This window comes from Schistocerca nitens, chromosome 4 (assembly GCF_023898315.1).
Source record: "Schistocerca nitens isolate TAMUIC-IGC-003100 chromosome 4, iqSchNite1.1, whole genome shotgun sequence".
NCBI classification, from domain to species: Eukaryota; Metazoa; Arthropoda; class Insecta; order Orthoptera; family Acrididae; genus Schistocerca; species Schistocerca nitens.
This window is the reverse complement of record NC_064617.1, coordinates 50,122,816-50,144,727: the sequence shown is the minus strand read 5'-3', so window position 1 is coordinate 50,144,727 and position 21,912 is coordinate 50,122,816.

Here is a 21,912-nt window from a genome sequence, read left to right as displayed (position 1 = left end):
TAGATTATATAATGGTAAGACAGAGATTGAGGAACCAGGTTTTAAATTGTAAGACATTTCCAGGGGCAGATGTGGACACTGACCACAATGTATTGGTAATGAACTGCAGATTAAAACTGAAGAAACTGCAAAAAAGTGGGAATTTAAGGAGATGGGACCTGGATAAACTGAAAGAACCAGAGGTTGTAGAGAGTTTCAGGGAGAGCATAAGGGAACAATTGACAGGAATGGGGGAAAGAAATACAGTAGAAGAAGAATGGGTAGCTCTGAGGGATGAAGTAGTGAAGGCAGCAGACGATCAAGGAGGTAAAAAGGTGAGGGGTAATAGAAATCCTTGGGTAACAGAAGAAATATTGAATTTAACTGATGAAAGGAGAAAATATAAAAACGCAGCAAATGAAGCAGGGAAAAAGGAATATAAACGTCTCAAAAATGAGATCGACAGGAAGTGCAAAATGGCTAATCAGGGATGGCTAGAGGACAAATGTAAGGAGGTAGAGGCTTATCTCACTAGGAGTAAGATAGATACTGCCTACAGGAAAATTAAAGAGACCTTTGGAGAAAACAGAGCCACTTGTATGAATATCAAGAGCTCAGATGGAAACCCTGTTCTAAGCAAAGAAGGGAAAGCAGAAAGGTGGAAGGATTATATAGAGGGTCTATGCAAGGGCGATGTACTTGAGAACAATATTATGAAAATGGAAGAGGATGTAGATGAATATAAAACGGGAGATACGATACTGCGTGAAGAGTTTCACAGAGCACTGAAAGACCAGATTCGAAACAAGGCCCCGGGCGTAGACAACATTCCATTAGAACTACTGACGGCCTTGGGAGAGCCAGTCCTGACAAAACTCTACCACCTAGTAAGCAAGATGTATGAGACAGGTGAAATACGCTCAGACTTCAAGAAGAATATAATAATTCCAATCCCAAAGAAAGCAGGTGTTGACAGATGTGAAAATTACCGAACTATCAGTTTAATAAGTGACAGCTCCAAACCACTAACGCGAATTCTTTACAGACGAATGGAAAAACTGGTAAAAGCCGACCTCGGGGAAGATCAGTTTGGATTGCGCAGAAATGTTGGAACAGGTGAGGCAATACTGACACTACGACTTATCTTAGAAAATAGATTAAGGAAAGGCAAACCTACATTTCAAGCATTTGTAGACTTAGAGAAAACTTTTGACAATGTTGACTGGAATACTCTCTTTCAAATTATAAAGGTGGCAGGGGTAAAATACAGGGAGCGAAAGGCTATTTACAATTTCTACAGAAAGCAGATGGCAGTTAAAATAGTCGAGGGGCATGAGAGGGAAGCAGTGGTTGGGAAGGGAGTGAGACAGGGTTGTAGCCTCTCCCCGATGTTATTCAATCTGTATATTGAGCAAGCAGTAAAGGAAACAAAAGAAAAATTCAGAGTAGGTATTAAAGTCCACGGAGAAGAAATAAAAACGTTGAGGTTCGCCGATGACATTGTAATTCTGTCAGAGACAGCAAAGGACTTGAAAGAGCTGTTGAACGGAATGGACAGTGTCTAGAAAGGAGGATATAAGATGAACATCAGCAAAAGCAAAACAAGGATAATGGAATGTAGTCGAATTAAGTCGGCTGATGCTGAGGAAATTAGATTAGGAAATGAGACACTTAAAGTAGTGAAGGAGTTTTGCTATTTGGGGAGCAAAATAACTGACGATGGTCGAAGTAGAGAGGATATAAAATGTATACTGGCAATGGCAAGGAAATCGTTTCTGAAGAAGAGAAATTTGTTAACATCTAATATAGATTTAAGTGTCAGGAAGTCGTTTCTGAAGGTATTTGTATGGAGTGTAGCCATGTATGGAAGTGAAACATGGACGATACATAGTTTGGACAAGAAGAGAATAGAAGCTTTCGAAATGTGGTGCTACAGAAGAATGCTGAAGATTAGATGGGTAGATCACATAACTAATGACGAGGTATTGAATAGAATTGGGGAGAAGAGGAGTTTGTTGCACAACTTGACAAGAAGGAGAGACCAGTTGGTAGGACATGTTTTGAGGCATCAAGGGATCACAAATTTAGTATTGGAGGGCAGCGTGGAGGGTAAAAATCGTAGAGGGAGACCAAAAGATGAGTACACTAAGCAGATTCAGAAGGATGTAGGTTGCAGTAAGTACAGGGAGATGAAGAAGCTTGCACAGGATAGAGTAGCATGGAGAGCTGCATCAAACCAGTCTCAGGACTGAAGACAACAACAACAACATGAACAGAAATATACTAACATAATGCGAAGTATCATTTAGAGAAATTAAAAAATATCTATTGCAAATAACACGTTTATGCTATAATTAATACCACGAAAGCATGAACTGAATGAAAAATGGAATTCGTTAGTCCTCGGTTAGCTGCAACAATAGCAAGTATTCCCGTCTATGTTCATTCAAAAATATTGCCCCCTCCTCTCCGCACTTCAGAGAAATCTCAATTACGTTGCACTGGCATCGTTATGAGACATATTCAAAGAACGGTTCATCCAGAAGACGGAAAAATTATTGACAAGGGAACCAGTAGCCCGCTTTCTTTGCCAAAGTCGAAGGTTGACATTTTGCCCTCAAGAAAGATGTTGTAATATTTCAGACACTTCAGTATCGTTATTGAAACGTCTATTTGTAAACTTCCAACATCAGTATTTTGTATGACAACATGGAGTCGCCAATCAATTTGTATATTTATTGCAATCTGTTGGGAATGTTAACTTGAATGCGCTCCCTGAAATTCTAAATATAGCAAGGAGAAAATACAGGGAACGAAAGATTATGTAGAAATTGCCTAGACTCCAGACTCTAGTAATGAATGCTGAAGGACATGAAAGGGAAGCAGTAGCTGAGAAGAAAATGAGACAGGATTAGAGCCTGATTACTGAATGTCAGTAATCAAGGAAAATTATGGAGGGGAAGTAAATTCAAGGGGAAGAAATAAAAGCTTTAATGCATGGGTGTGACATCATAATACTGTCACAGATAGCAAAGGACCTGAAAGAGCATTTGAACGGAATGATTAGTGTCGTTAACAAAGTATATAAGGTGAACATTAACGAAATTAAAAGAAGACCAAAGCAAAATAGTTGATGTAAATCAGGTGAAGCTGAGGAAATTTAATTAGGAAATGGGACAGAAGTTAGTAGATGATTTTATCTGTTTGAGCTGCAAAGTAACGACGATGGCCGGAGTAAAGACGCTATGGAAATGGAAATGCCGTGTGGCTGGTGCCTCCCGTCGGGTAGACCGTTCGCCTGGTGCAAGTCTTTCGAGTTGACGCCACTTCGGCGACTTGCGTGTCGATGGGGTTGAAATGATGATGAAAGACACACAACACCCAGTCATCACGAGGCAGAGAAAATCCCTGGCCCCGCCGGGAATCGAACCTGGGGCCCCGTGCGCGGGAAGCGAGAACGCTACCGCAAGACCACGGGCTGCGGACTAAAGAGGCTATAAAACGCAGGCTAGCAATAGTGAGAAATGCCTTTCTGAAAAAGGGCAATATTCTACCGTCAAACATAAATGTATGCTACTACTTGAATAAAAGAAAGAATCTGTTAATAGGACATTATAGGAATAATCAGTTTCGTAATGAAGGGAACCAATGGGGTGGATGTATAAAAATTATAGATGGCGACCAAAGTTGACTATGGTTAACAGGTTCAAGGCCATGCAGGTTGCCTGAAGATACGCAGAGATAAATAGGCTTGCACGTGATACACTAGCGTGTAGAGTTGCATCAGTCTAGTCTTCGGACTGAAGACCACAACAACAAGAAGGATGGAGAGGTTTCATTTATCGCGACATATCATGAAATGTCTCGAATTTGTGCTTTTGTTGCCTACGTAAAGGATACACCAACGGCTACAGAACTTGCTCTGTACTTCTGACACAGTTTTCATTTTGAGTCATCACTCTTCTGGCTGGCTTGATGCGTCCCACCACGAGTTCCCTCCTGTGTCAAACTTTTCATCTCACTGCAGGAGTTGCAACCTACATCCTCAGTTATCTGCTGGATGTAGTCTAATCTCTTTCTCCCTCTACAGATTTTACGGACTACAGCTCCTTCCATAGAAGTTATTGCGTTATAACAGGTATCCTGTCATCATGTCCCTTCTTCTTGTCAGTGTTCTCCACGTATTCCTTCCCTCGTTGATTCTGCGGACAACCTCCGCATTTCTTGATTACACCACACAAATTACCTTCTATCCGATTCGGACGTTTCCACATACCTCAGTCTCTTCCATACCGGTCGACACAGAAGATTTTGAGTGAAAGAGACCTTGGCCTCAATTTATGGGAAGCGTCTACTGTCTATTATTTCTAGCCTCGGTACCGGTCAGTACTAAAATTAACACATGAATTTATGAAAATGATAAACAGTTACATAATTGTCTAACATGTACACAGGAAGTGCCATAAACTACAATAAAGTGAGTTCATATTCGTCTTTTTTCGGATAACTTCCATGAGAATTACTGTCTTTTCTTGCTACATTTTCTTCTATGAAACCGCCTCGCCGTATAACCACTTATTTAATAACTGATATATGTGTAATGGAATATGAAAGATGACAGATGTCTACCTTTCTCGTTACAATCTACCGTAACGACAAACGCTGATCTCACTTCCTTGATTCTGACGAATTATTAACTTCCTTTTCATGGCAGCTTTACACTGAGAAGAGACCAACAGTATATAGATGTTTCTCGCCCAAATTACAGGCCTCAGTAACAAGAAAGTACCTTAAGCAAAAAAAAAATATGGCCTGACTCTTCCTGAGACGAAGAAACTTGGAAGGCGTTGCGGCCAACCTCTTGTTCTGGCGTCTTGCCAGAAAACTGCACTGCAGGTACCCGACAGGCGGGGGAGTAAGGCGGCAGCATTTCGTCCCAAGAAAAAGAGGACTGTAACAAACAAGCCGGTAAAAAGAAGACACAAAGTACAGCCTCGTGCCGTATTGTGACGGTACACCAGAGCGAATTCAAATAGTGGATGATGCTCATGGCAGGGAATACGCCATCGCGTGACTTATCTGCCGATGTTTCCGCACAGCCTTAAGGGCGCCGAAGTTTGTCGATCACTACTGATCTCTTGTTTATCTATCCTCCTCCCCTTCAACAGGCTAGGGCGTACGAAAGAGAGATTTAAGGGCGCATGTGAAGCTTTCTGTGAACAAAGTATCGCTCTTCAGTCGTGGAGATGCATTTTGTATAGATGACTTCGGTGCGATCCCGTAACACAATGTTAGAAGTACACTTCCCACGAAAGTGAGAGAGATTGCGGTTTTAAACAGAAATAAAACTTGTACCATCCTTTGCTACGCGCATTATCTTATTTCTGACTTGAGCATAGCTGCTCTAAATTCTGACACTTGCTTTCCCGCAATGTGATTTTACGATTTTTTAAAATCTCATTCTGATGAAGATACCATTAGTAGGTGTCGAAACCTAGGTCAGTGTATCAGTTATTTGCAAGCGGTTGGCTGTATAATCCTGTCTTGAAAGTGTGAGAGAAATTGGTTCGGATCCGTATTAAGTTCATTGTTAATCTTGTCTGAGATTATAAGAGTTTTCTTTACTGAAAGAAGAGAATGGAAATGTGTTTCAATTTCCCGCAAAAACTGTTCCTTACATCGCTATGTACAGCAGTTATGTCAGTTGATTTTTAAAGACATTAATTTTATTTAATAACTTTAATATACGGTGGCGAAATAGAAACCACAGTGAAATCTGAAATGTATAATTTGAAACACTTATCTACAGCTTCCAGTTACTGCTCCTATACTCACCGTTCCGACTTAGATATCTGTAGTAAAGTTGTATCACTTTTCCAAAATCCTCGTCATAGAAGGCAGCAGCCTGCGCTTTCCGCCAATTCTCTACGCTGGTCTGTGCCAAAATATTGTCTTCATAGTCAGCGGATGATGTGGGCCGAGATGAGAATCAGAGAGAGCCACTTCCGGGTTGTACCTTTGGTGATCAGGCACTTCCAATCGAAAACGCTGCAAAAGCGGCACCACTGCCCCAGTGTGCGGCAGAGAATTGTCATGAAGAAAAAAATACATGACAGTTCCGTTAGTGATGTCGCACGAAATCGGGCGCAATCTCTCGGCAGGCATCCATACTTGGCCCGAGAAACCATTTTCTACCCATCTTTACATATTTACTATGTTTTTAGAACTGCAAAGTGTAATGAAAGGAATTAGCCGATCGGTCTAAGGTGCTGCAGTCAAGGACTGTGCGGCTGGTCCCGGGGGAGGTTCGAGTCCCCCCTCGGGCATGGGTGTGTGTGTTTGTCCTTAGGATAATTTACGTTGTGTGTAAGCTTAGGGACTTTTGATCTTAGCAGTTAAGTCTCATAAGATTTCAAACACATCTGAACATTTTGTAATGTGAGGCGATCGACGGGCATACTAGAGACATTGCCCAACATATCTGAGCAAAGCTTTATCTGATTTTCAGTGCGGTTTCCATTTCGCGGACGACGGGAACTTACTTTCTGTTCAAACTCCATGCGAGGTGTTTACTCCGTATCCCACAGCTAGTATTTTCCTCGATATTTCATGTTATGCTGTGCCCTGTTGAATGTGTGTTCCATAGAATATTCTGTGAACTTCGTATTCCCAGCGCAGACACCCTAGAGGGCAAGGAGCCAGTCACATACTGGTTCAAAATACTTTGTGTTCCTGATATATAAAGTCAAATTATTTTCTTTCTTTGTAATTTTGCGTGAGACTGTATTTTCGCCAATGGCACGGTAATATATACAACAAGCATCATAAACGTCAGCTACCCATTAGGAAAACCTAAATGAAATTCTTGTGAGTACAAAGCAAATTGTTCAAGGTAAATTACCCATACCAAATCCAATTTCAGAAATGTAAATCCAGACGGAAAATCGGCATATATGGCTGCTTTTGGAAACATTTTTGAAAGATGATAGCAGCGCATTACTTTTTTAATTGCTAATAAAACAAAATCAATTAGTCGTGCCAAATCTTGACTACTGTTATGTAAATCAGATAGTTCAAGGAAAGTGTGTAAAGAAAGAGTAATAATTTGATGTCTTTCAGGACATCGAATGAATGAAAATAATGATCTTAACGACATAACTACTAGCAATTAGTGAAGAACGTGTATAAAGTTGGCGTAAAGAAATGTGATTCGAAGTAACTAAAGCTGTTAATATCATGCGAGCTATGTGTAAGCTTATGGCAGCTGACGTGTGAGGTACAAATGACGGAAGAATTGCGGCAAGGCATGGTTGTTTAGATAGTAACATTTCTGGGAAGGCGCAGAAAATCTAATTGCTTTATGTATCTTTTCTTTATAATGAAGGATCACGCGGGTATACGTACTGTATGTATAGGGCGTTGCGACGAAATTTGACTGAGTGAATCTAAAATATTGGTTGCATCAGGACGTTCCTTCACATACTGCTCCGAGTATATTAGCACTTTTCGGAAAAGCTATTTGACTCAATCCATCTTGTCGCCGAAGAGGGGCAATTATCATTTTTGTCTATATTCACGTAAAATCAAGAAAGGCGCCACGCCATCTTAGCAAAATAAGCGAAGGCAGATATTATAGTTTCGCTCGCCGCCTTCGTACATTACAAGATCGGAGGCAAAGATGTTTCATTGCGCATCGCAAAGCACAGACAGGAAAAAAAATGAACATTTTCACGTGTACAAAACAAGAACCAACATGCGGTTAATGATTTCCTTTTGTTACGTAACGAAAGTAAGATCACTTATTTAGAAGCAAACTCGAAGGTGAAGTTAACTGGGCAGCTGATACGAAGGATAAAGAAAAGAGTGCGGAAACGAGGCTACGATGGAGGGAACGGGTATGCGGACTCATTGGCTCTCGAGCCACGCTCGCGGTCAACACCCTGCTGCAGTTACAGCACCGGACTGTATCGAATCGGTACCTCCATAGGGCGCTATTCTGTGTATTTCCTCCTGCTAATGTTACCTTTATCCAAACATTAAGACATACCGTGTACTTTTCACTGACAACCTTGTTTCGTCCATGAAATTGTCGAAGTGGCATGCTCGCTAGCTGTTCAGTCGTGTACGTACATGGTTGGAATATTATAAACTGCGAGGTGCCGGGGCTAGTAGTGTATTTATCACTAAATTCTACTAGAATCCACATGTGTAAATCATGCTCTAAGCCCCCCCTATTCTAACTCCGACTTTTGCTGTTGCACAAGGATAAAAAAAATACGCGAACTGACTCTAATCAACCCTGCTAGTGGAGTAGAAGAGAGTTTGGCACCTGCAGTAATTTAATTTGATACATAAGTTAAATAAACAAAGGTTTCATTAGCATAGTGAGGAATGATAGGGTTGCTCTATTGATTAACAGAATGAAAGTTCTGTTCAAACTAACAATATGATTTATTAAGATTAAACACAGAATAGTAAAAGAAACACAGCAAATTTATAAAACATCAAATTGGCTAAAATTGGAGATTCATACAAACACTATAAAGGTGAAGTTGTCCCTAACTTAGATCGTGAGGTTTAAGACGAAGTGGTATGTGGAGCCAATTCCTTTCCACTCAAATCTCAAGAGAGACACACAGCTAACCCAATGGTAATTGCTGTTACTCGAAACTGAACAAAGTTAGAAAAGGATGAACAGGCGCGCTCTGCTGAGCTCTGATTATCACCTAGGAAAATCCCTATCTGCCGGTGCTGCGGATGTACATTACCAACAGTCTTCTTATCTCCCAGAACACGATCTGGCGTACCGCAGGCGAGGGCTGGCTGCTTCAACGTCCTCGACCGAAAGGCGACTGCTGACTCCCCAGAGCACCCGTACAGGCCGAACACACCACCTTCCCTCCCCCACGACAGTGGTCGTGGTTACGTTCCAATCAGCCACACCAAAACCGGCGGAAATTCCACTCCATTGCCGGAGCACTACCATTCCACCAATGGAGATTCTTGGCGCCAATTTCTGTGCTGATTTTGCCCCGTCACGGAGCTATGCCCTTAGCAAGCCAATCACAGTTCCTATTTTGCAGAAAGCGCGGTAATTTTCCCGCCCCAGCTGCCTGGGTACATAAGTCATTCCCACGCCTCGCTGGTAGCCCGCCAGAAAGTGTTTTCGCTAAGCTTCTGCGAAGCAACGGAACCACCAGCCCAGCCGCCACTTCCGGCTTTCGCGGCCGCGTCTCCTGACAATGTCGGCGTCCGGAGAGTATTCACTCGGCCCCCACACCTGTCAGCCTACCCTTTCATAGTGAGAAGAGCCCGCCTGTCACTGGACCACCCGGGTGGCGAGAGACGCTACATGGGAAGTCCGCGTGTGAAGGAACAACGGAACCTCCACCGCATGCAACTAGAGAGGAGAATCGTAAGATAGAAATATGAGAGGGGGCTCATGCCACCTCTCATTGCCCCTACGCCATTTTAGATTGTAATTGGTGAGCGGTTGGCTCACTTAGGAGCAAGGTAGTGAGTCAATCGCCCAAGAACAATCTTACAAAGTGACTCCACATGCCGCACTCTATAAAGAAAATCACTGCAACTGAAAAATGCAGCTCATAGAGGGAGGATTATTTATGATGTAGCCAACTTCACCTTCTTAATATGGAACACTAACACTCACATCACACATCCATACCCAGGGAGCCCCTTCCAAACACCGATTCACGCAGACATTCACGCTCTAAACATGGCCCGGGCATCTGAGCCAAATATGGAGCAGTTTATTCTTTACAATCAGAGTTGGAGTGCTCCGCAATTAAATGCCCAAGATGTTACAACAATTTTAATCATTAAACTAACCTGACCTCACTCACACATGGTAATATTTAAGTTAACAATCTCTTTGTGAGTTTTCCGAATCTAGTTACAACCTCCGATTCATTCTGTCTCCCTGCAGCAAGAATAACCTTTACAAAATGTTCCCTGAACTGATGGTCCATTCACAATGACAGTGGTGGTATCTGCTTCAGTTTATGGGGACTTCAGGCACACTGTTAGCATACACACAACAATAAACACAAAATACAAAAAAAACATGATGTGGAGAACAATACAGTAATCTGTAATAAGAATTACAGTGTAAAACACAAACGCATACAAGGTATAACATACATTACAGAAACAACATAAGAGAAAGAAATTTAAGAAAAACAAAAAAAACAAGGTTCATGGGGCATCAAATTGTGCGTGCACATTGCACAAAGTTCACGACTGTGCTGAGAATGAGGCACTAAATCACATTGTTAGAAATATCCGTGGCACTTCACAAATTCCACCGTACTGACATCACATAAGGCTAAACGTCGGGTGTAGTTGCTACGTTGTGGCAACAGCAATAGGGAGTTCTGGAGTGTCTGCAGTACGCTGTTGAGATTGTAGTCAGACCCACGCATATGATCACGGCAGTACGGTAGGAAGACACAGTGATAGGTTGTCCTCACGTCGATTAATTGTCTCTGAGATCTCCTTGTTGGGATACATCACTAGTCTAGGTCTCTTCTCTCGCTGGACAGAACTTTACGTTTCCCAATATTGCAGTTCGACGAGGGATGATGGCACGTGGAGTGACTCCACAAGTGTGTGAGGTCATCCATACAGGATCGAACTAGGAGCGACTATTGTTAAAAACTGCTCTCTAATAGAGAGGAGAAGTAAGACATGAGACCATACATTTGTTAGTGTGGCACGATACTGCTTTGTGTATGCAGATCGGCCAATGCTAGTGAGTTGTAAAAACCCAAACAGGTGAGTATAGAGCGTCCCTTTCTGTCCTGAGGCACATGAGGCGCAGGTTCTGACACGATATGTGATCTTCTTCGTGTACTCACGACAACGTGGTCTGCCGCAGGGAATCCCTCCAAGCGGCTGCCGCGTCCGGAGAGCTAGCAGGCTGTCGCGTGTCAGGGTCAACGGCCAGCCCCACTTTCGCTTGTGGCGGGGCGAGGGTCCCGTGTAATCCCTCAGGTAGGCAGCCGGGTGACTGTCAGCGTGTAGGACGGGACGCTCGCCCTCTAGCAGGTAGCCCAAGACCTCTTGTTTTTGCGCTGGCTGGCCTCTGCATTGCCACGATACCCGTCATCTGCACAGTTCTGACAAAAATCTTAAGCCTAACTTTTTCCCATGACCTTCTATGTTATAATAAATTTACATAGTGATACATTGATGGTCTGTCATTTCCGACACTCTTATTTCACTTTTATAGTTATTAATCTATGGCAATCATTATAACATCTAATCTAGACATGGAAATAATTTATTTTGATATATGTGTAGAGACCGATCTCAGTATGTACATGGTGTGTGATAACTGATGCTTTGTAATGGATGAACAACTAAATGTGCGGGCCTGCACTAATATTACTATTAATTATATAGATCGACAGTAGACATGCTTCAAGAATTAACTACCATATCCCAACGATCTACATTCTACGTCTTTTAATTAAATTATGTTGTTATGCAGGTCTAAGTTTTACTGTGCTATAAAGAACATGCAACTACGCTACTTTCGCTCGCCCGTCGTCCCTCCATCTCGGGTCTGTGGTTTGGTGACCTGAAAAATAGCAACTCAACAGGCGCGCGCCACACTTGTGGTAGAAAACCCCCACAATATTAATCTAGTTATTGCTAAATCCTACAGTTAACTTATCCTAGTATCGTACTTTCCCTTTTATTTATTTATTTATTTATTTTATTTTATTTATTTATTTATTTATTTATTTATTTATTTATTTTTTTTTTATTTACCTTATACAATACCCTTACATAGTTCCTGTTACGCTGAGATGTCTTGCTGCTCGCCGCTATTGACGACAGTGATGTGCGCGCCGTACGACATGACCTCCGAGTTTTCATTACGCCTCACTGAAACTCCAGAGACTGGGTTAGCCATGGCTATACACGACAATAAATTTATAGTTGCAACTTCCTTCTCTATGTGAAGCGGTTTTCGTGATCAAAGTACACCTTTCCAGAAGCAATGTAATATGACCAAGCCAGGACTGGTTCCTGTTGAGGATTCAGACACCCAACACACGCCAGCTACACAGTATGTCACGAATATCCAAGTACAATTCCTTGGTGATTCATCTGTGACAAAAACGAGCAGCACGCTAAATCCCCAACCAGCACATTAGCATGGTAGGCTTTTATGCCCTCATTTCTCTCGTCTAGGGCACCATTAGAGTCAAATGCTCACAGGTTCACCCCGACTTGCAAGACAACGATACCGGCGCAGCTCTGCAAAAACTATACTGCCCATATTCACCCTCGAAATCGCGCAATATACCACAATCGTGCAGTGCACTGACGCGTGCCTGCAAGCATTGGTATGAACGTCTCACGAACTGGTTGTGGCCGCTATGGAGCGTATCACGACCTCTCAGAACGCTTCTAAGAGCACGTTCTTGTATGCGCCCGTTTGTGCGACGTCTCGTCACTCATCCTTATCCCTTAACATGGACACCAGATAGGAAAGGACTAAAACATTGCTCATGGAAAGATAGTGTCTCCTACTCCATCGACATTGGAGATCGCAAACATAAACAAAAAGAGGATAGCAGCAGTAAATTCTTATGCAAGACAACGCAGCGTGTTAACACTTTAGCAATCTTAATCTATTAATGCAACGGTTATTGTTCCCCGAAAAAAGGTTCATATCTTTGCCTATTCTACTATGTACATTTCTTACACTACTACTATTCCACGAACTTCTTTGTGTGAGAGAAGTGGTGGAGTCCTATGGACTAGCGTCAATCCCTTCTTAGACTCCCCCTCCTCTGACGTGTATTAGGATTTGGAGGTCTAATTTCTATCTCCCGGTTCTCCTGTTGTCCTTGATTTCGCTCTCTCCAATTACGGTCGCTTTGCCGTTCGTCATTCCTCCTGTCCCAGATTCCTTGTCTAGATTGACCTTGTTCCCTAACGTTCTCGTTTCCGTGTCTCTGGTTTCCATAACCTTGACTTGCGTAACCTTGATTTCCGTAACCCCGGTTTCCTAACCGACGAGCGCGATTATGCGATCTGTTGTCGTCTGCCCTTGCTGGCCCGTGGTATTTGTTATTTTGCGCCTTCTTCCTGTCCTTTGCGTCTTGTTTATCGAAGACTACTTCGAGTTCGCGCAATAGACTCTTGAATGCTTCTATGTCAGATCCACACTTCCCGACAAGTGTCTGTTGATACCTAATAGGCAATTTGAAAAAGCAAAATTTAATGATTTCTCCGTTGCTATATGGACTATCTAAAAACTGATTCTTCTTGAGTAAATCATCAAAAAATTTGGTTGCGTTCCTATGCCCGGACACTTCCAGTTCAGGACAAAATATTATTTCCTCTTTAATCCTGTCTTGCGTTTCCTTTGACCAGTAGGTACGCAGGAATGCACCAACAAATTCCTGATAGGTCCGACACGTCGCTGCCACACCCCGCATCTTTTCCGCGGCTTGGCCTTCGATGTGTCCACACATGAATTCTAATTTTGCGTGGGTTGGCCATGATGACGGTAATGAATTAGTGAACTGCGTCACCCAGCTCTTCGGATGCATCGACCCTCCATTATCTCTGAACTTCTGGAATTTTAGTATCGACAGGAAGTGATTGTGATCAAAATCCTGTCTGATCCTCGCACTGGTGTTGTCACTCGTTTCCGATACTTGCACGTCTGCTGAGTGTCCTGTTCTATCTTGCTGATAACTGTGATGTGCTACCTCTGTATCACAGTGGAAGTGGCTCTCAGAATTCACTCTCCTAGGTGGGCTATAATTATTGGAGCTATTACTCGCTGTTTCTGCGTGTGCATTATTAGTTCCGCACTCTGTCACTGGGCTAGAGCACGGCGGGCTTTTCCTCGGAGACACACTCCTGTGTACTCCATCATTGGTATCCGAACGCGCAGTGCTCGTGTGCCCGTTTCGCTCTAGTTTCGCTATCCGACTCACTACTTCTTTCATTCGTTTCGTGATGTTCGTAACCGCAATATTACCTTGAGTTTTTAAGAATGCTAGGGATTTTGAGTGGGATTGTGTTGTACGTCGCAAGCGCCCTGCGAGTTTAGAAGTTGATTCCGCGACTTTCATTGCCCCTATTGCTGCCGTTTTGGCTAGGCCTGCTACTTTTTGTGCTACCATTGACATTTGTTTTGCTTCTCCACATTCTTTCTTTATTGTTAATAATTCCCCACGAATTTCCCCTATATGCGAAATTATTGCCTCCGTGTCCTTCTTACGCTGTTCGTCAGCTTCTTCTTTCTCCTTCTTACGCTGTTCGTCAGCTTCTTCTTTCTCCTTCTTACGCTGTTCTTCAGCTTCTTCTTTCTCCTTCTTACGCTGTTCGTCAGCTTCTTCTTTCTCCTTCTTACGCTGTTCTTCAGCTTCTTCTTTCATTGATCGTAGGAAGCTCAGTATTGGGTTAATGTCATCATTTTGATCCTCGTCACACATGGGTGATGTAACTCTGGACACCTGGGCGCTAGAGCTCTGACGTGGCCGAGCTGGCCCCTGTCTGCTCTCGTTCGTTTGATTATAAACCTCTACTACCGTCTCGACCTGTGTGCCTGTCTCTGTTTCATCCTCTACCTCACTCTCATAATCACGGCGGCGACGTTGCTCTAAGATCGCGTCCAAATCACCTTCCTCATCAATGACCCTGGCGTCCTGTCCTGCTAAAAATGTGCCCATCTCATGTCTGAACCTATCCTCGTCAGTGAACTGCCCCTTATCCATTATTCTATCCTCTTTTGTTTTAGCTTCGATCGATAATAGTCGTGCCTTACTTCTCGTGATCATTCATGAGAAACAAAATTTATCTAAAATTCACAATAAAATCATCTACTCCCAATATTTTTTCACATAGACATAAAATTTCAACAACGCCGTTCCAACGCTGTAATCACAAACACAATTTGATGTGGTACAGAAACCGCACACAAATCCGACAAAGTGCGATGCGGTACAGACACCACATCAGCGAAACACAAAAAAAACAATGAACAAAAAATATATACACTGAAAACAAAAACTGTAGTCATGCGCCGCTACTTAAAACTAAACGCGGAACTACCAAAAAAAAACTTGGGTATTAATCATTAAAAAATAGAGAGAAAAAAAATTGAATGTTCCTACTAAGAATCCTGTTTGTTTATCAGAGATTCACAGGAAAGATCCGAGGCCAAGGGTCGCCATATTATGCGAGGTGCCGGGGCTAGTAGTGTATTTATCACTAAATTCTACTAGAATCCACATGTGTAAATCATGCTCTAAGCCCCCCCTATTCTAACTCCGACTTTTGCTGTTGCACAAGGATAAAAAAAATACGCGAACTGACTCTAATCAACCCTGCTAGTGGAGTAGAAGAGAGTTTGGCACCTGCAGTAATTTAATTTGATACATAAGTTAAATAAACAAAGGTTTCATTAGCATAGTGAGGAATGATAGGGTTGCTCTATTGATTAACAGAATGAAAGTTCTGTTCAAACTAACAATATGATTTATTAAGATTAAACACAGAATAGTAAAAGAAACACAGCAAATTTATAAAACATCAAATTGGCTAAAATTGGAGATTCATACAAACACTATAAAGGTGAAGTTGTCCCTAACTTAGATCGTGAGGTTTAAGACGAAGTGGTATGTGGAGCCAATTCCTTTCCACTCAAATCTCAAGAGAGACACACAGCTAACCCAATGGTAATTGCTGTTACTCGAAACTGAACAAAGTTAGAAAAGGATGAACAGGCGCGCTCTGCTGAGCTCTGATTATCACCTAGGAAAATCCCTATCTGCCGGTGCTGCGGATGTACATTACCAACAGTCTTCTTATCTCCCAGAACACGATCTGGCGTACCGCAGGCGAGGGCTGGCTGCTTCAACGTCCTCGACCGAAAGGCGACTGCTGACTCCCCAGAGCACCCGTACAGGCCGAACACACCACCTTCCCTCCCCCACGACAGTGGTCGTGGTTACGTTCCAATCAGCCACACCAAAACCGGCGGAAATTCCACTCCATTGCCGGAGCACTACCATTCCACCAATGGAGATTCTTGGCGCCAATTTCTGTGCTGATTTTGCCCCGTCACGGAGCTATGCCCTTAGCAAGCCAATCACAGTTCCTATTTTGCAGAAAGCGCGGTAATTTTCCCGCCCCAGCTGCCTGGGTACATAAGTCATTCCCACGCCTCGCTGGTAGCCCGCCAGAAAGTGTTTTCGCTAAGCTTCTGCGAAGCAACGGAACCACCAGCCCAGCCGCCACTTCCGGCTTTCGCGGCCGCGTCTCCTGACAATGTCGGCGTCCGGAGAGTATTCACTCGGCCCCCACACCTGTCAGCCTACCCTTTCATAGTGAGAAGAGCCCGCCTGTCACTGGACCACCCGGGTGGCGAGAGACGCTACATGGGAAGTCCGCGTGTGAAGGAACAACGGAACCTCCACCGCATGCAACTAGAGAGGAGAATCGTAAGATAGAAATATGAGAGGGGGCTCATGCCACCTCTCATTGCCCCTACGCCATTTTAGATTGTAATTGGTGAGCGGTTGGCTCACTTAGGAGCAAGGTAGTGAGTCAATCGCCCAAGAACAATCTTACAAAGTGACTCCACATGCCGCACTCTATAAAGAAAATCACTGCAACTGAAAAATGCAGCTCATAGAGGGAGGATTATTTATGATGTAGCCAACTTCACCTTCTTAATATGGAACACTAACACTCACATCACACATCCATACCCAGGGAGCCCCTTCCAAACACCGATTCACGCAGACATTCACGCTCTAAACATGGCCCGGGCATCTGAGCCAAATATGGAGCAGTTTATTCTTTACAATCAGAGTTGGAGTGCTCCGCAATTAAATGCCCAAGATGTTACAACAATTTTAATCATTAAACTAACCTGACCTCACTCACACATGGTAATATTTAAGTTAACAATCTCTTTGTGAGTTTTCCGAATCTAGTTACAACCTCCGATTCATTCTGTCTCCCTGCAGCAAGAATAACCTTTACAAAATGTTCCCTGAACTGATGGTCCATTCACAATGACAGTGGTGGTATCTGCTTCAGTTTATGGGGACTTCAGGCACACTGTTAGCATACACACAACAATAAACACAAAATACAAAAAAAACATGATGTGGAGAACAATACAGTAATCTGTAATAAGAATTACAGTGTAAAACACAAACGCATACAAGGTATAACATACATTACAGAAACAACATAAGAGAAAGAAATTTAAGAAAAACAAAAAAAACAAGGTTCATGGGGCATCAAATTGTGCGTGCACATTGCACAAAGTTCACGACTGTGCTGAGAATGAGGCACTAAATCACATTGTTAGAAATATCCGTGGCACTTCACAAATTCCACCGTACTGACATCACATAAGGCTAAACGTCGGGTGTAGTTGCTACGTTGTGGCAACAGCAATAGGGAGTTCTGGAGTGTCTGCAGTACGCTGTTGAGATTGTAGTCAGACCCACGCATATGATCACGGCAGTACGGTAGGAAGACACAGTGATAGGTTCTCCTCACGTCGATTAATTGTCTCTGAGATCTCCTTGTTGGGATACATCACTAGTCTAGGTCTCTTCTCTCGCTGGACAGAACTTTACGTTTCCCAATATTGCAGTTCGACGAGGGATGATGGCACGTGGAGTGACTCCACAAGTGTGTGAGGTCATCCATACAGGATCGAACTAGGAGCGACTATTGTTAAAAACTGCTCTCTAATAGAGAGGAGAAGTAAGACATGAGACCATACATTTGTTAGTGTGGCACGATACTGCTTTGTGTATGCAGATCGGCCAATGCTAGTGAGTTGTAAAAACCCAAACAGGTGAGTATAGAGCGTCCCTTTCTGTCCTGAGGCACATGAGGCGCAGGTTCTGACACGATATGTGATCTTCTTCGTGTACTCACGACAACGTGGTCTGCCGCAGGGAATCCCTCCAAGCGGCTGCCGCGTCCGGAGAGCTAGCAGGCTGTCGCGTGTCAGGGTCAACGGCCAGCCCCACTTTCGCTTGTGGCGGGGCGAGGGTCCCGTGTAATCCCTCAGGTAGGCAGCCGGGTGACTGTCAGCGTGTAGGACGGGACGCTCGCCCTCTAGCAGGTAGCCCAAGACCTCTTGTTTTTGCGCTGGCTGGCCTCTGCATTGCCACGATACCCGTCATCTGCACAGTTCTGACAAAAATCTTAAGCCTAACTTTTTCCCATGACCTTCTATGTTATAATAAATTTACATAGTGATACATTGATGGTCTGTCATTTCCGACACTCTTATTTCACTTTTATAGTTATTAATCTATGGCAATCATTATAACATCTAATCTAGACATGGAAATAATTTATTTTGATATATGTGTAGAGACCGATCTCAGTATGTACATGGTGTGTGATAACTGATGCTTTGTAATGGATGAACAACTAAATGTGCGGGCCCGCACTAATATTACTATTAATTATATAGATCGACAGTAGACATGCTTCAAGAATTAACTACCATATCCCAACGATCTACATTCTACGTCTTTTAATTAAATTATGTTGTTATGCAGGTCTAAGTTTTACTGTGCTATAAAGAACATGCAACTACGCTACTTTCGCTCGCCCGTCGTCCCTCCATCTCGGGTCTGTGGTTTGGTGACCTGAAAAATAGCAACTCAACAGGCGCGCGCCACACTTGTGGTAGAAAACCCCCACAATATTAATCTAGTTATTGCTAAATCCTACAGTTAACTTATCCTAGTATCGTACTTTCCCTTTTATTTATTTATTTATTTATTTTATTTTATTTATTTATTTATTTATTTATTTATTTATTTTTTTTTTTTATTTACCTTATACAATACCCTTACATAGTTCCTGTTACGCTGAGATGTCTTGCTGCTCGCCGCTATTGACGACAGTGATGTGCGCGCCGTACGACATGACCTCCGAGTTTTCATTACGCCTCACTGAAACTCCAGAGACTGGGTTAGCCATGGCTATACACGACAATAAATTTATAGTTGCAACTTCCTTCTCTATGTGAAGCGGTTTTCGTGATCAAAGTACACCTTTCCAGAAGCAATGTAATATGACCAAGCCAGGACTGGTTCCTGTTGAGGATTCAGACACCCAACACACGCCAGCTACACAGTATGTCACGAATATCCAAGTACAATTCCTTGGTGATTCATCTGTGACAAAAACGAGCAGCACGCTAAATCCCCAACCAGCACATTAGCATGGTAGGCTTTTATGCCCTCATTTCTCTCGTCTAGGGCACCATTAGAGTCAAATGCTCACAGGTTCACCCCGACTTGCAAGACAACGATACCGGCGCAGCTCTGCAAAAACTATACTGCCCATATTCACCCTCGAAATCGCGCAATATACCACAATCGTGCAGTGCACTGACGCGTGCCTGCAAGCATTGGTATGAACGTCTCACGAACTGGTTGTGGCCGCTATGGAGCGTATCACGACCTCTCAGAACGCTTCTAAGAGCACGTTCTTGTATGCGCCCGTTTGTGCGACGTCTCGTCACTCATCCTTATCCCTTAACATGGACACCAGATAGGAAAGGACTAAAACATTGCTCATGGAAAGATAGTGTCTCCTACTCCATCGACATTGGAGATCGCAAACATAAACAAAAAGAGGATAGCAGCAGTAAATTCTTATGCAAGACAACGCAGCGTGTTAACACTTTAGCAATCTTAATCTATTAATGCAACGGTTATTGTTCCCCGAAAAAAGGTTCATATCTTTGCCTATTCTACTATGTACATTTCTTACACTACTACTATTCCACGAACTTCTTTGTGTGAGAGAAGTGGTGGAGTCCTATGGACTAGCGTCAATCCCTTCTTAGACTCCCCCTCCTCTGACGTGTATTAGGATTTGGAGGTCTAATTTCTATCTCCCGGTTCTCCTGTTGTCCTTGATTTCGCTCTCTCCAATTACGGTCGCTTTGCCGTTCGTCATTCCTCCTGTCCCAGATTCCTTGTCTAGATTGACCTTGTTCCCTAACGTTCTCGTTTCCGTGTCTCTGGTTTCCATAACCTTGACTTGCGTAACCTTGATTTCCGTAACCCCGGTTTCCTAACCGACGAGCGCGATTATGCGATCTGTTGTCGTCTGCCCTTGCTGGCCCGTGGTATTTGTTATTTTGCGCCTTCTTCCTGTCCTTTGCGTCTTGTTTATCGAAGACTACTTCGAGTTCGCGCAATAGACTCTTGAATGCTTCTATGTCAGATCCACACTTCCCGACAAGTGTCTGTTGATACCTAATAGGCAATTTGGAAAAGCAAAATTTAATGATTTCTCCGTTGCTATATGGACTATCTAAAAACTGATTCTTCTTGAGTAAATCATCAAAAAATTTGGTTGCGTTCCTATGCCCGGACACTTCCAGTTCAGGACAAAATATTATTTCCTCTTTAATCCTGTCTTGCGTTTCCTTTGACCAGTAGGTACGCAGGAATGCACCAACAAATTCCTGATAGGTCCGACACGTCGCTGCCACACCCCGCATCTTTTCCGCGGCTTGGCCTTCGATGTGTCCACACATGAATTCTAATTTTGCGTGGGTTGGCCATGATGACGGTAATGAATTAGTGAACTGCGTCACCCAGCTCTTCGGATGCATCGACCCTCCATTATCTCTGAACTTCTGGAATTTTAGTATCGACAGGAAGTGATTGTGATCAAAATCCTGTCTGATCCTCGCACTGGTGTTGTCACTCGTTTCCGATACTTGCACGTCTGCTGAGTGTCCTGTTCTATCTTGCTGATAACTGTGATGTGCTACCTCTGTATCACAGTGGAAGTGGCTCTCAGAATTCACTCTCCTAGGTGGGCTATAATTATTGGAGCTATTACTCGCTGTTTCTGCGTGTGCATTATTAGTTCCGCACTCTGTCACTGGGCTAGAGCACGGCGGGCTTTTCCTCGGAGACACACTCCTGTGTACTCCATCATTGGTATCCGAACGCGCAGTGCTCGTGTGCCCGTTTCGCTCTAGTTTCGCTATCCGACTCACTACTTCTTTCATTCGTTTCGTGATGTTCGTAACCGCAATATTACCTTGAGTTTTTAAGAATGCTAGGGATTTTGAGTGGGATTGTGTTGTACGTCGCAAGCGCCCTGCGAGTTTAGAAGTTGATTCCGCGACTTTCATTGCCCCTATTGCTGCCGTTTTGGCTAGGCCTGCTACTTTTTGTGCTACCATTGACATTTGTTTTGCTTCTCCACATTCTTTCTTTATTGTTAATAATTCCCCACGAATTTCCCCTATATGCGAAATTATTGCCTCCGTGTCCTTCTTACGCTGTTCGTCAGCTTCTTCTTTCTCCTTCTTACGCTGTTCGTCAGCTTCTTCTTTCTCCTTCTTACGCTGTTCTTCAGCTTCTTCTTTCTCCTTCTTACGCTGTTCGTCAGCTTCTTCTTTCTCCTTCTTACGCTGTTCTTCAGCTTCTTCTTTCATTGATCGTAGGAAGCTCAGTATTGGGTTAATGTCATCATTTTGATCCTCGTCACACATGGGTGATGTAACTCTGGACACCTGGGCGCTAGAGCTCTGACGTGGCCGAGCTGGCCCCTGTCTGCTCTCGTTCGTTTGATTATAAACCTCTACTACCGTCTCGACCTGTGTGCCTGTCTCTGTTTCATCCTCTACCTCACTCTCATAATCACGGCGGCGACGTTGCTCTAAGATCGCGTCCAAATCACCTTCCTCATCAATGACCCTGGCGTCCTGTCCTGCTAAAAATGTGCCCATCTCATGTCTGAACCTATCCTCGTCAGTGAACTGCCCCTTATCCATTATTCTATCCTCTTTTGTTTTAGCTTCGATCGATAATAGTCGTGCCTTACTTCTCGTGATCATTCATGAGAAACAAAATTTATCTA